At 42.2% G+C, this 10167-nt stretch overlaps 1 pseudogene; it reads left to right on the top strand.

Annotated features, from left to right (window-relative positions):
* Positions 1-5661: 5661 nt before the first annotated feature.
* Positions 5662-6875, top strand: LOC102239600 (annotated as a pseudogene).
* The last annotated feature ends 3292 nt before the right edge of the window (positions 6876-10167 follow it).

Below are 10167 nucleotides of genomic sequence, written 5' to 3'. Positions count from 1 at the left end.
CCCTCACCCAGGCTGGCCAGGCACCCCAGGAGGACACCTCTCCCTAAAGGGGGTGTGGCCAGCCTGAAAACGGCCCTCAGGCCCTCACCCAGGCTGGCCAGGCACCCCAGCGGGACACCGACCCTGATCCAGGGCACCCTTCAGGGCAAACCAGCCTACCCCCACCCTTGCACCAGGCCTCTATCCTATATAATAAAAGGGTAATATGCAAATTAACCCTAACAGCAGAACCACTAGGAATGACTGGTCACTATGACACACACTGACCACCAGGGGGCAGATGCTCAATGCAGGAGCTGCCCCCTGGTGGTCAGTGCGCTCCAACAGGGGGAGCTCTGCTCAGCCACAAGCCAGGTTGATGGCTGCCAGTACAGCGATGGTGGTGGGAGCCTCTCCTGCCTCCTCAGCAGCACTAAGGATGTCTGACTGCAGCTTAGGCCTGCTCCCCACTGGCAAGTGGACATCCCCTGAGGGCTCCCGGGCTGCCAGAGGGATGTCTGACTGTCAGCTTAGGCCCAATCCCCCAGGGAGCAGGCCGAAGCCAGCAGGTGGACATCCACCAAGGGGTCCCAGACTGCGAGAAGCCACAGGCCGGGCTGAGGGACCCCCTCCCGCCCCAGTGCACAAATTTTTGTGCACTGGGCCTCTAGTATAGTCAATAACATTGTAATAACTATATATAGTGTCAGATGGGTACTAGATTTATTGGGGTGATCACTTCATAAGTTATATAAATGACTAACCTCTATACTGTACACATGAAACTAATATGAAATAATATTGAACATCATAAAAATATTATAATATTGGGGCTATCAGACCTTCCATTGTGGATAACTTTGTGAAAAAATTAAACTATTCCACAGTAGTTGACCAATTATTCTTTACAATAGCCACAACTCTCATTTAAAAGTCTATCATTAAAAAATCTTCAAACCTAATGCATAACATAGTGAATAAAATATACAAATAAAATTTCCTTTAAGACTGCTTTCACTGTATCTCATGAATAATGTATTGTTGTATTTTTATTATTCAGTTCAAACATTTTCTAATTTTCCTTGTTATTTCTTCTTTGATCCATGGGTCATTGAAAAATGTTTATTTAATTTCCAGATACTTGGGAATACTCAAGATATTTCTAGTTTAATTTCATTGTGGTCAAAGAACATGACTTTCTATTATTTTAACCTTTTATGACTACTGAGACTCGTTTTCTTGCCCAGCACACAGTCCATCTTAGTAAAAATACCATGTGCACTTTTAAAGAATTTATATTCTATTATTCTTGAGTGAAATATTCTGTAATGTCAGTTAGGTCAAATTGGTTGATAGTATTATTGAAGTCTTCAAATCCTTTCTGGTTTTTAGTCTACTGGTTTCAGCAATTACTACGAAAGGAGTGTTGGAATTTTAAAGTATAATTGTGTATTACTCTATTTCTCCTATTCAGTTTTCTCCGTGTGCTCTATTTATTTTGTTTTCTGTTATAAGACATAAACATACTTAGGATTTTTATGTCTTCTTATGAACTGTCACTTTTTGTCATTATAAAATGTCCCTTCTACTTCTGGTAATATTTCTTGTACTCAATTCTACTTTATTAAATAACAATATAACCACTTTAGCTTTCTTATGATTAAGGTTTACATAGGATATCTTTCTTCATTCTTTTACTTTTAATCTATATATAAAATTAATTTTTTACATAAAGTTTATACTTACAGCATATCTCAGTTTATACACTAAATATTTTACAGAAATAATTGACTTGTATATAGATTTTATAAAATTTATAGTTAACAAAGTAGATTAACATACCCAAGTTGCTCTAAGCATATTTGAAAGAGTTCCAATAATTGGACTATCAATTGTTAGATTTAAATTAACTAAAAGTAAATAATATTTTGAAATTTAGTTTTTCAATTGCACCAATCATATTTCAGATGCTCAATAGCCACATGTGGCTAGTGGCTACTGCATTGGACAGCACAGGTTTAGGCCACTGATATGGTTAGATTTAAATTTACTATTGTGCTATTTATTGACAATTAGAGGCCCGGTGCACAAAATTCATGCATTGGGGTGAGGGGGTTCCTCAGCCTGGCCATTACCCTCTCACAGTCCAAGAGCCCCTGAGGGATGTCTAATTGCTTAGCACTGCCGCGTAGGCTGGAGAGGCTCCCGCCACTGCCACTGTGCTCACCAGCTGTGAACCCAGCTTCTGGCTGAGCAGCAATCCCCCTGTGGGAGTGCACTGATCACCAGGGGGCAGCTCCTGTGTTGAGAGTCTTCCCCCCTGGTGGTCATTGCACATCATAGCGACCTGTTTCCTCTGTTCGGTTGATTTGCATAGTAGCTTTTTATTATATACGATTAGTTCATTGTTCCTTGTTTTTTTCTTTGCCCGCCTTTTTTTTACTTAATTATTTTTATTATTTTGTCTTTAATATTGACCTAACAATTATACCTTTCGTTTATTTAGTGATTGCTCTGGAGTTCACAATATGCATCTCTAACTTGTCCCATTCTATCTTGAAACAATATTGTAATACTTTATGACTAGCATAAAAATGTTACAATGAGATGCTTTAATTCCTCTGTTCTTTGTGCTAGTTTTGTCATACATTTTTCTTATATATGTTACATATATTGTTATTATTTTTCCTTTAAAAAGCCAATTATCTTTTAAAGACATTAAAAATAAGGGAAAAAGTAGCTTTTTAAAATGCATCTACAATGCCATTTCCAGTACTCTATCCTTTCCGTGGATTGTGGGTGGGGAACCTTTTTGTTGCCAAAGTCCATTTGGATATTTATAACATCATTCAAGGGCTATATAAAATTATCAACTTAATAAATAGCCTGCTATATGTGGTTGAACATTTCATTAACTCACCCCTAATGCCTTGGCAGGACTAGACCATATGAGTTTGCCGGCTTCATATGGCCTGTGGGCCAGAGGTTCCCCACACTGGTAGATCCACATTTCCATTTGGTATTATTGGACTTCTCCCTAAAAAAAATAAATAAATAAATAAAAAAACTTTAACTCTTCCTGTTGTGTGCCTATGCTGGTAAATTCTCTTGGCCTTTTTTTTTTTCCCACTTTCTGTTATTTTTTAAGGCTATTTCCTCTGGATATAATGCAAGTCTGGAGTAGCCTTTACTATTAAAGCTAGTTTACTCCTATTCCTGTCATAATCTTTCTGACTTTCTACTAAAAAGCAAGGTATCTCCACTCTGACTAATTGGAACTCTAATATGTTTAAGTTCTGTGTGAGCTCTGAGGATTCTCCAGCTTTTAATTCCCATTAGTACCTTGCCTCACCTCACATTCAGCAACCAGTTCAAGAGAATCCCTGTGTAGATTTCTAGAGCTCTCTCTCTTTGCCTAGCTTCCTTTTCTCTGATATTCTGCTCCAAAAATTCTACCCCCTCAGCCTCTCTGAACACTGATCTCTGTCTCTTCATCTCAAGGCAGCTCTGCCCATGGAATTCTCCTCTCTGCTCTGTAGTCTAGAAATATTCTCAACACAGTAGGTTGGAAAAAATTGTATTATCTCTCTTTGCTGCAGGGTCACAACCCTGTGCTAGAATTGTTTAATGTCTGACACAGTTCCTTAAACATATTCTGAATGATTTTATTATTGTTTATTCCTGGAGGGCATGTCTGATCCCTGTAACATCATTATAGCTGGATGAATGTCTATTATGCTTTCTTTACAGAAGAATATTTTTCTTTGACCTCTGTGACCCTATAAAAAGGTCATCCTGCCCTTAGAGCTCTGGGCTGTGAGAAGCAGGCTGCCATTGGTCCTGAGTGTCCAGGCCCTCATCTCAGGACTGGGGTGAAGTAAGGGAGGTGCCTAAATCACAATGTTTATGGATGCAGCCTTGGCTGATTGTTCAGTGGTTAGAGCATCAGTCTGCAGACCCAAAGGTTGTGGATTTAATTCCCAGATCAAGGGCACATAGCTCAGTTTCAGGTTCATCCCTGCCCTAGTCGGGGCACGTGCTGGAGGCAACCAATCCATGTGTCTCTCTCTCTCATACTGATGTTTTTCTCTCTCTCTCTTTCACTCTCTCTCCCCCTCTCTCTGCCCCTCCTCTCTCTCTCCTACTCTCTCTACAAGTCAATGGAAAAAAATATCCTCTGGTGAAGATTTAAAAAAACCTTAGGGAGGCAGTAACTCAGGTTTACAAAAATGCTGCCCGTTTTGCATGACAATAAGACTAAATGCTTCCTTAAATTGTGCGTCCTGGGTGCTTCACTTGCCTACACAAGTCCCAGCTCTGCCCTGCATAGTCTTGCTAAGTGTGCCAAAACTGCAATGGCTAGAATTTTATTTTCTTGGATTATTTCTCAAGGTTGAGTTTGCAGTGAGTAACCTTGAGAAATAAAATAATTTCTTTTCTGAACAAAGAGCAAACTTGTTTCCTCCTCTTATAGAAGCAGGAAATCCTACTGTGTCCTCTACCATCGCACCCCCCACACCAGCTGTCCATCTTAGACAGCCAGTATATCAACTGTCCGATCTTAGATGACAGAGCTGCCGGCTGTCCCACCTTATCTGTTGATGTCACTGTCACCAATACCAACTGCGATGCCTGCTATGCTATAGCTTCCAAACAAAACTCAAAAATGAATGAGTGCAAAGGGAAAGGCTGTCACACTCTTCAATGGTGATGTGAAGCACGTCGTGTCAGATAAGTGATCTACTACCATGCAACCTCCCGGACCACTCACACCATTTACCCAGAAGAACTAAAAGTCTGGCATTTCTCAAGGGTACAGATATAAAAACATTTTCCAGATGGAAGAAAACAAATTACATTTCCTGACCAGATTATTAAAAAGTTTTGTACATCTAGCCTGTGTTGCTTGGTGATTCATCCTGTGCACTGAAGGGTTGCATTCCAGTCATGACACATACTGGGGTTGCGGGTTTGCAGGTTGCATCCGATGGGGCGCCTACATGAGACAACTGATATATGTTTTTCTCTCACATAGATGTTTCTTTCTTTCTCTCTCTCTCTCTCTCTCTCTCTCTCTCTCTCTCTCTCTCGTCTATTTTTTTCACTCCCTCTCCACACACACCCCCATCCCAAAACAAATAAATGAAAAGTTATTTCCTGATGGACAAAAGCAAACCATTTTCCCAGATGGTACAATTGTTAGAGTACAATTAGATGGCAGCAAAATTATAGTTTATTAATGACCAGAGAGAACTACATATTTCCCAGTGCAATAGAGTGGAGTATCCAGATGACACTGTTAAAACTGTTTAGGCACGAGAGGTTGGGGGAGGAATATATGGTGATGGAAGACTTGACCTGGGGTAGTGAACACACAATACAATACATAGATGATGTATTATAGAAACCTATATAATTTTATTAGTGATGTCACCCCAATAAATTCAATAAAAAGTAAATAAATGAAAATAAAAACCAAAAAAAGTGAGAAAAAACTATCTACGCAAATGGTAATCAAGAAACAAAATACACAACTGGTAAAAAGTCCAGAGCCAACATCCTGGAGGCAGGTATCCTCTGGGCCCCTGGGGTCACCTGGCAGCTGACCTCCCAGTGTGCTTCCCAGGACCATGATACAGTCCCCTGAGGTTTGACAGCCACACTGCCTTCCTGGGAGCTGCAATGGAGGAGCCACAGTCAGAACACTTCATGGGGCCCCTTTGAAGTCAGGAGACATTGTCGGACTGGCAAAAACATCATGCAAACAATGTTCTGACCTTCGAAGTATCCCTGGCAATGGATGAACTGCTGCTGTCCCCAGACCTTGTAACCTGTCTGGACAAAGGTCCAAATGAAGCCCCCAGTATGCCAGCAACTCCTGCACCAGCAGCTGCTATCCCAGCACCAGCCCCCTTCTGGCCCTTGTCATCCTTTGTCCCTTCCCAGAAGACCTACCTGGACAGCTATGGTGCCAGTTTAGGATTCCTGAATTCTGGAACAGCAGGTCTGTAAACTGCACATATTCCTCTACCCTCAACTTCTTGTTTGCCAGCTAGCAAAGACCAGCCCCCTGCAAGTGTAAGTCAGCTCCCCACCTCCACTCAGTACCTATGTCTGTGCCATGGCCCTCTATGAGAAATCCAAGTGCATGACAGAGGTCATAAGGCACTTATGTTTCTACCATGAGTGTTGCTCTGACAATAGCGATAGTCTGGCCCCTTCTAACCATCTTATCTGGGTGGAAATGAATTTATGTGCCTAGTATTTGCATGACAAAAATACATTTCAACATAGTATGGATGTGCCCTATGAGACACCTGATGTGAACTCAGACTGTACCATCATTCGCTACAACTTCATGTGTAACAGCTCCTGCATGGGAGGCATTAGCTGGTAGCCCATGTTCACCATCACCATGCTGAAAGATTCCAGTGGTAATCTGCTGGGACAGAACAGCTTTGAGATGTGTGCTTGCCCCTGTTCTGAAAGAGACCGGCACCCAGAAGGAGAAAATTTCCACAAGAAGGGAAAATCTTGACTCAAGCAGCCCACTGGGAGCAGGAATTCAGCACTTCCCACCAACACCAACTCCTCTCCCCCACCAAAAATGCCACTGAATGGAGAATATTTCACCCTTCAGATCCATGAACTCTTCCAGACATTCCTAGAACTGAATGATGCCTTAGAGCTAAAGGATGGAAAGAACCCAGAGGGGAACAAGACTCTCCAGCCACTGAAGTCTATCTAAAAAGGGGCAATCTACCTCCCACAATAAAAAAACAACAACCATGTTTAAGAGAGAGGGACCTCACTCAAACCACCTCTGTTTCCTTCCCCCTATTGACACCCCACCCTTGTCCCCATTTCCTGGCATTGTGGGGGGTTTAGAAGCTTAAACCTCAGCTTGGTACAGATGTACCTCAGGAACACCCCAGAATTCCATTTGCCTTAGCCTAGGACTCTGCTAAAGAACTTGGCCTGCACTGGTGGTTTGTTTGTTTGTAGTTTTGTGTGTGTTTTTTGGAGGTGGTGGGGAGGCACTGGGATGTTTCAGCTTAGCTTTTAATGTTTTTATTGTGAAGACCATTTGGGAGAGGTAGGAAAATGTTCCTGCATGTAAGGGTTAGGTTTTATATCAGCCATAAACCAGGTTGGAAGCTAGACAGGGAAGCAATCTCAAGTGGTTTAATGTCTCCCACTGTAATTGTCCACATTGATAAAATGCCAATAATTATACCTGCTCAAGGCCTATGTGAGGATTAATGAAATAATGTATGTTTGGGATAAGACTCCCTCATGGGTGCTGGTTTCCTATCCCCATTGGTGGATGGGTTAATGGTTTCTCTGACTGGGCAACTAGTTTACAGGAGGGAATTTCTAAGTTCCTTCTCTATTGTCCTGGCCAAATCCTGACTAACTTCCTGGTGAACCTGAGCACCTAAAAGGAGATCTCACCCCGTTCAACACCCCATAAGATCCCATCTCTAGTGTAAGATCTGTATCTTCCTGTCCAAAAAGGCAGTGTAAGAAGACCCTGAACTCACCTCCTCCCATGAACACATTGAATTCATACCTACAGATAGAGCAGTTCCCCCTGAAGAATACCTGGGGGCTGACTGAGCAGCTTCTACACAACAAGTGAGAAAGAAACCACATAGAAACATGTAGGAGATATGGAGACACTATAGCATGGGAACCCATTCCCAATGCACCAACCTCCAGTAGAAAATGATCCCTGTCTGCCAGGCCAGTGTTGATCAGTGGTTGAGCATCAACCTATGAACCAGGAAGTCACAGTTTGATTCCCGGTCAGGGCACATGCCTGGGTTGGGGGATCAATCCTTAGCAAGGAGTGTACAGGAGGCAGCTAATCATTGATGTTTCTATCTCTCCCTCTCCTTTACTCTCTAAAATCAATAAAAAATATTTTTTTTAAAATAGAGAGAAAGAAAAGAATGACCTTGGAACCAACATGGTGGCATAGGTAAATGGCAGTACTTGACACCTCCCACAACCACATCAAAATTACAACTAAAATACAGAACAACTATCATTCAGAACCACCTGAAATCTAGCTGCATATAAATCCTACAACTAGAGAAGTAAAGAAGAAAGCACATTGAGAATACTAAGAGGGATGGAGGGATGAAATGGGCTGTTCAGACACCCATATGTGGCATTTTTTTAATCAGGAGATATATCTAGGTTACAGATGCCCCCTGTGAGGAACAAGGGGCTCCAGCCCCACACCAGCCACTTAGCCCAGGGTTCCAAAGCTTGGAAGGGAAGACCCCAAAACTTTGGGCTATAAAAACAAGTGCGGAAAGTGGCTAAGTGACACAGAGGCTTCTGGAGTCCCAGCAGTTCCTCTTAAAGGGCCAGCACAGCAACTTATCTTGTCTTACACCCTCTGAGCTCCAGGACTGGGACACCAGCTTAGGGGGATCCAGGAAAATATAGAGAGGAACTGGATTGTCTGGCACTGGGGCAATAACTTGGGAATAGCTTTCTCCCATACAGGGTTGCTCACAGGAGTCATTGTTCCTGTGCTGGGACATCCCTGTAACAGAGCTGGCTGGCAGCCACATCTGAGTCTCCATCAACCTGGCTCACACTGTTGGCTTCACTCTGGTGATTTCCTGAGACCTACTTCACCCAATTTGCATTCCCACCCAAGCTGTTTGCAGCAGTTTTTCCATGTGAATGTCCTGTCCTGACTCAAGTTTCAGATTTAACTAAAACCTCTCAAACAAGCAGCAGCTGGCATCAGAGTACCTCATATCTATCAATAAGAGGCCCAAGACAGAGCACTAACAGCAGCCTTCCTTATTTCACAGCTTGGTCTCACTTGGGCATTTCCAAGCCCAACAAAAGTAGCAGCCATCTGCAGATCCGTATATAGCTAATGCTAGGTATCCGAAGGTAGTGGTGGAATTTGCCATGCTCATGAGGCCCCAGAGCCAGTACACCCAGTGGACAGCTTTAAAAAACACCAGATTACAACTCCATACATTCATGAGGGACACACTCATAAGGAAGACTCAGTGAGCATCAAAACCCAACTGAAGCAATTCCTGCTCCATAATGGTTTCTCCTGCACAGCAGCTCTTCTGCTGTAGTTTCAGCTGGTCTTCACAGCTAATTGGCCTGGAGATCAATTCCTCCCAGTTATGCCAAAAGTAACCAAGGCTCAACTACAACAATACTGTGCACACAACCCACACAAGGGTGCCCAGCTCAGGTGACTGGGGAGGTTGAGCCACTGGGCACTACAGCATACCTACTACACAAGGCCACTCTACCAATTCCAGGAGACACAGCAGCTCTACCTGGTACACAGACACAAACACAGGGAAGCAGCCAAAATAGAGAGACAAAGAAACATGTCAAATATGAAAGAACAGAAGAAATCTGCAGAAAAGGAACTAAATGAAATGGAAGCAAGCAAACTACTAGATACAGAGTTCAAAACTGTTATAAGATTGTTCAAGGATCTTAATGAGAGGTTCAAGGGACTTAGTGAGAATTTCAAAAACATGAAAAAGGACCAGTCACAAATTAACCATACACTAACTAAAATAAAGAATAATTACATGAACTCAACAGTAGAGTAGAGGTTGCCAAGAATCAAATAAACGATTTCCAATGTGAGGAAGCAAAAAACACTCAATCAGAAGAGCAAAAAGAATTCGAAAATATAAAGATAGTGTAAGGAGCCTCTTGGACAACTTCAAATGTATTAACATTCACATCACAGGGGTGCCAGAAGGAGAAGAGAGAGCAAGATATTGAAAACCTATTTGTAGAAATAATTACAGAAAATTTCCCCTCCATGATGAAATAAATAGTCTTACAAGTCCAGGAAGCACAGAGAGTCCCAAACAAGAGGAATCCAAAGAGGCCCACACCAAGACACATAATTAAAATGCCAAGGGTTAAAGACCAAGAGAGTATATTAAAAGCAGCAAGAGAAAAGCAGTTAGTTACCTACAAGGGAGTGTCCATACCACTGTCAGCTAATGTCTCAATAGAAATTTTGCAGGCCAGAACGGAGTGGCAAGAAATGTTCAAAGTGATGAAAAGCAAAGACCTACAATCAAGATTACTTTACCCAGCAAAGCTATAATTTAGAATTGAAGGTCAGATAAAGAGCTTCACAGACAAGAAAAAGCTAAAGGAGTTCATCAC

The sequence above is a fragment of the Myotis brandtii genome, unplaced genomic scaffold, assembly GCF_000412655.1.
Source record: "Myotis brandtii unplaced genomic scaffold, ASM41265v1 scaffold2602, whole genome shotgun sequence".
In the NCBI taxonomy this organism is placed as follows: domain Eukaryota; kingdom Metazoa; phylum Chordata; class Mammalia; order Chiroptera; family Vespertilionidae; genus Myotis; species Myotis brandtii.
The sequence above is the reverse complement of the archived record's forward strand: the minus strand, read 5'-3'. Positions and strand labels throughout refer to the sequence as shown.